Source organism: Protopterus annectens, chromosome 2.part2, assembly GCF_019279795.1.
Source record: "Protopterus annectens isolate FY-2018-M chromosome 2.part2, PAN1.0, whole genome shotgun sequence".
Taxonomy (NCBI): Eukaryota; Metazoa; Chordata; order Ceratodontiformes; family Protopteridae; genus Protopterus; species Protopterus annectens.
The window spans coordinates 1,042,772,627-1,042,778,626 of NC_056730.1; positions in this window are offsets into that span (position 1 = coordinate 1,042,772,627).

Sequence of the window (6,000 nt, forward strand, 5' to 3'; positions counted from 1 at the left end):
CCTGTTTTCATGGCTGCAAAGTCAGCTTTGGAGAGTTTCTGCCAGGTGGTTATCTATGTGGGGGGTGTGGCTGACATGTTGAGTTCCATGTTGATTACAGCCTGTGTGAATCTTACCATGCAAGAATTGACATCTGGGGATGAGCAATGCTCCCATATTTAAGTGGTCATCACAGGTCAAGGTTGTTGCATCCTCTACCATGAGTCAGTAGGATCTGGTCTAGTGCAATGGAAATTATGAGTCCCAGAAGTGTTGGACCACTGTACTGATGATTCCCCAGGTGATGTAGGGGTAGTTTAAGACTCTTACTATGTCAGTGTTGCATTGGACCATCAGAGACAGCAGGGTGTTGAGGAATGTGCATTGACAGTCTAGGGACATAGATGTGGACCCATAGCAGGCTATGGTCTGGATAGAACCATTACCCTAAGGCAGTTGTACCGGGAACTATCTCCAATGCATTATGATGGGATACTAGTCTGGAGGTGTTCCTATCCATAATGAATATGGAGACAACACCGGGTCTATATCATATGAGCGAATTGCATAAACTGTGAACGGTTATAATATCGAATGTACCGGACCTCGAAGTGCTTTTTCTGAGATGATGGTACAGTGAAGAATGGGATATTTGACCTTTCCTCACTGTAGTGCAATCTTGCAGTTGGAATATATATTTAGAGAGGGGGAGGGGGCACAGCCCCCCACAATAGGAAGTTCAAGGTCCAGTACGTTCGATATTATGAGCATTCGCAATTTGTGCAATTCGCTCATATGATATAGACCCAACACCACCTGTGGAGGTGTAGTATGGTTCATTTTGGGGGGCTGACAGTTGTGGAATGTGTCATAGCCTGATACAGCAGGTCTGCTGTCTGCTGCTGTGAACCACCTCTCCATTACAGCAGACATGTGTCCTCCACTCCAACAACTGCTATGAGTGACTGCATACAGACAGTTAGATGTCCACTGTTGAGCAGCATGACCCTCAGATTGCATACATGTGTATCTGCTATGGTGGTAATAACATTAGGAACACTGCCTAATAAGGCACAATAGGGGGTGGCAAGACATGTAGCCAGTACCTGGCAACCCAGCGGTGACAGATGTAGGACATCCATGGCAAGTCATTGGGTTCTGGCAATCATGCCATTCCAAGCAGAGAGGTCCTGGATCCTGTGAGAATGACACATAACATGTAAGCCAGTGTTGCAGTCAACCATCTGTTTATAGTACTACAGCATCATTCTGGTTGACAATGGTACACTGCCCAGGGCTACTGTCACACCTGCTTGAACCACATAATCAGAGAGTTCAACCATGTCTCCTGTCATGTACTCCAGGGACATGTGTCCCAATTCATTCACACCCACATGGACATGGAGTGATACTCGTAGTTGTGGAGAGAGACGACTGGCTGTGTCATGTGTTAGATGCTGGCATGTGATTGATATTTGGCTGCTACCTGCTCCATATTCAACCTAGTGAGTGGGATGTGTGTGCCTCAGTATTGAGTTACCCATGATCACTGTATTGTGCAAGGTGGTTAGCCTTAGGGGCTTAGGTATGGGGCACACTGTGTAGGTTAAATATATGTCCCTTGGCATGTGCCATGTTGCGGTGTCTGAGTGGGTGTCTGCATTGCTGGTCTGTGCTGTTTGGGTAGATGTCCATTAAGTGCCTCTGGGAATGTAGGTGTGTGGCTTTTCACTCAATGCCATGGCTGTCAAAGTCGGTGTCATGGTGAGCTACATGTTCCACATGGTGTGGTGCAGGTGTTGATCTTATCCTCTTGTCCTGCTAGTCATTTCTGTGCTGGAGAGTGCATATGTCCACATTTGGTGATATATGGGTAACCCTCACAGGTCTGAGTGTTTGGAGTTTAGAGGGGATGGTTGTCTGTGTACATGCGGCAGTTGCAACAGTGCCGCAGAATGGACATGTGCACCAGGTCAATGGGTGGAAGCACAGATAACCACCCTTCAAGCATCCCAGGAGGGGTGGACATAACTAGTAAGTACTGGGGCGACATCTGTAATGAACGAGTACTGCTGACGGCTCACAGGTGTGCCACACTTCATGATACAATAACCTGGTAAAGTGCCAAGCCATAATGCTAGTTGAAGTGCATGCTAGTTGAAGTGCAAGACAGAAAGAACTAGCATGATGTACGGGTGGAACAGAAGGCAGCCACCTGTAACACTTTACCACAACTGTGTACCTTTGGTTGAGTTGGAAATGTATAAGCTTTGTGGAGCATCTCATAACTGCATAGTACTATAGTAGGAATACCTAGATAGGCAGGAGTTATATTCCCAATACTGGCAAGTGTGTGTGTGAATAATGTACTGTCTGGCTCATACCATGTTTGACCTGTGTAATACCCTTTACACTTCCATTTACTCCAATTTAGTAGACCTGTTGATGTCATCCACCTTAGAAGTATCTTTGGTTGAGTTAGAAATGTATAAGCTCTGTGGGGTGTCTGATAACTGAGTAGCACTATAGTAGAAATTCCTGGATAGGCAGGAGTTCTCATCCTAATGCTGGCAACTGTTTGCTGTGTATACCATACACAGTTAGTGACCACTTCCTGCTGCCATTACTTTATATAGTGTGGTGACAGCATCTGCCTCACATGCAGCAGATTAAAAAAAGTTTTCAGTCCTCTGTACAGATGTGTCTGAAATATCAATATGTTTGAAATATATATGTGGTCAGAAGTCGTCTGTGTGCCTTAACAGTGTCCCTGTATGTGATATTATAGCCAAATAGGCCACAGTGAGTGTATTGTCATGTATGGCAGCATGAGGTATCACATCTGACTGAAACATTATCCTGATAGGATGTCTGTCACCTTCAGAGGTGGCCTGCCTTGTAGGTGCAATACATGAGTACAGATGCTTGCTTTTACAAGTGAACTGTACCTCTTATGGGTCACATTAAAGGTTGAAAGAGGTGTGAGCTGTCATAGTGTGGTCCTAAATAGTATGTAACAAGAACACCTTACATCTTAAGAGGGGTTTGTACACAATTTATATCCACTGTATACTAGTAATGTGTCACTCATGACCTTACCTTAGGACATTTATCCAGCACAATTTGCTGGCCTCTGTCCAGATATCTTGGCACAAACAGGTTGTGAGGTATGCTACAGGAATGTTGAATTCCATCAGATAGGCCCCAGTGGTGACCACTGTGATGCAATACAGTTAACTCCAGCACAAGTGAACATGCACAACAAGCAGTATAGCTATTATATAAAGCAATATAGCTATTACTGATTGCTGTGTGCATGGTAAATTACATACGCCTCACATGCCTGGGTTATTGCCAGGCAACAACAGAACAAGGTCATACTCACCAGCTTCAGGCTGCTGTCCCATATGCAGATCAGATGGTCCTAGGTAGCTGTGAGAGGGAGTTATTGTCAGCAGATGCACATGTTGCCTTGGTATAGGATGGATGCAGCATGTCTGCACATCTACAGTAATAACCGCAATAATATACAATGTTCTGTCCTCACCATAGATGTGCACCTCTGTGCATTAGAAAACCCCATCCACAACTGCAATCAGACCTGACACATGCATGTAGATACAATACAGATACATGTATGTCTGATACATTAGTGTACTAATCCCCACTGGGCCCTTACCTGCATGTTCCTCATCCAGTGTGTGTGTGTGTGTGTGTGTGTGTGTGTGTGTGTGTGTGTGTGTGTGTGTGTGTGTGTGTGTGTGTGTGTGTGTGCGTGTGTGTGTGTGTGCGTGTGTGTGTGTGTGCAACCCACCTCCGCAATGCTTCCCTCAGCGTCATGGCTTGTGCATTTGGCGTGTGGCCCAAGTGTGGTGAGGAGCTCCCTGATGGGTGTCAGGGGGGGCTGGATGGCTGGGCCCCCACCTGTGGCTAGCAGGACTCTCACTACAGCAGCAGCCCATTGATGGGCATGGCATTTGAGGTTGGTGACATAATGCTGCACATGCACGTAGGTTCAGCTGTGCAGGCCAGCATCATTTACCCTGTGGACCACACTGTTCCACAGGGCAGTCCTTTCCTGCACATCTTCTGCTGTCCACCCACATGACAGGGAATAATGTCCAATCACATATTGGGTGATGATGTCTGTTTCCACAACAGAGAATGCTGGTAGGTGAGCACTCTGCATGTTACCTGGAAGACATAAACAGGGAAAGGTCACAGGACCTTATACGGTTGTCAAAATGCACATCAACAGTGAATATTACATGCAAACAATCCAGACTACACCGGAAACCTCCAAGGTATCATGGCTATAGCAGCTTGCATTACACGCCTGTTCCTGAGCTATCTTATTCCCCCCAATGCTGGACACTTGGTTGCATAATCCTCTATCCTACATTCATTTCTGTGTAGAGGGTTGACAGTGGTCATCTTCCATGCGGATGGTGTATGTATGGTGGCAGGTCTGTGTTTGACTGTGGTGTGTGATGGAGCTCTGAGCACATGCCTGAGTTCATGTAGAAGGCAGACACTGATGTTATTATGCCCCATGGAGATATGCTGCTGTTGTCATCAGTAGGCAATATGTATATGCTCACCATTGCTGAGGGTAGGAGTGTGGTTGATGTGCATATCTCCATGTATGACTAGGGTGGACAGGGTGGCAAAGTTCCCACCTAACCTGTGTTATGCAGGTTGCCTATATCCATGGCATGTGTGTATGAGGTGTTCTTTACCCCAGTACAGTGTGAATTGTGTTGTTTCATATGAGACTTACAACATATGTGGAGACATGGTTGCAATTGTGCTTGGTGGTGTGGATATGTCCGATTCATAGTCATAGTCAACCTTACAGGACATCACCTGTGAACTTACCTGCTTGCTCAGGTATTGGTGGACTTGCTTCAAAGTTGTTGCCTGCACCTATGTGTCCCTGTACAGCCTATGTAGCAACCTATTTTGTGGTTTGTGTATTGCTGCTGTCCACCAAAGGGGATTACTCTACCTTGGTGGAGGCTGGATAAACAGGTCAGGCACTGCTGTGTCCATATAGCTACAGTGGATATAAAGGGTACACACCCATGATACACTGCCTGGTATTTGTGCAATTGGAACATGGCACCACAATAACTATATGCATAACAATTCCCACCTGTAGTGTGACCTATAGCCTGTACAGTTCAATTGAAAACATAACAATCTGGTCTTTGAAAACATATGGAAATGATACTTAGTACAATAAGCCAGTTGAATAAGTGCACACCCTTAAACTTGTGTATGCACCTCTTGAGATGGATACAGCATTCCTCCGTCATGGTATGGACTCTAAATCATGGCACATCTTCACTTGGCAATAGTTGCTCACCTTCCTAGAAACACCTTTGATTGTATTGCAATGGAATTGGACAGGTTAGGGGTCACATTCAAGATGAGAAACATGAAATAATCTTCTGTGGTCTGATTGTCATACAGCAAACAAACCTGGCATTCCAACAGGGGTGTGTACACTTGTGATATCCACTGTATATAGGTGTTGATATAGCTGGTAGTGGTAGGCATGGACAGAGTGTCATAACACAGGTGGACACTTCTCGAATTAATATCTGATAATCATGCCTACTCCAGTGCCCACATCAGTGTCAGGGCAATGCAATCACCAGTAGCTGTACACATATATGTCTGTTGTATGCACTGACACTGATATTACACACATGTGCAACATGCACAACCTATTTACCTGACTGTTTGAAACCCATGTGATTAATTTTGTGCCTTCCAGCTGAAGATATGCATACATAAATGTGCTCAGGGGATACTTGGTATACATTTGTGTTGAATGTAAGTATGGCACACTGTATTTACAGTCTTGCTGCTCAATCATACTTCTCAACCTGTTACAACAGTATGTCTGGACAATGGCACACATAAATGGGTGTCAAAAGGGACATCAGTGTTGATACTGTATTAATACAGCTGCACCATATATTAGTACGTTGATTGCACAGTAGGGTTTGACAT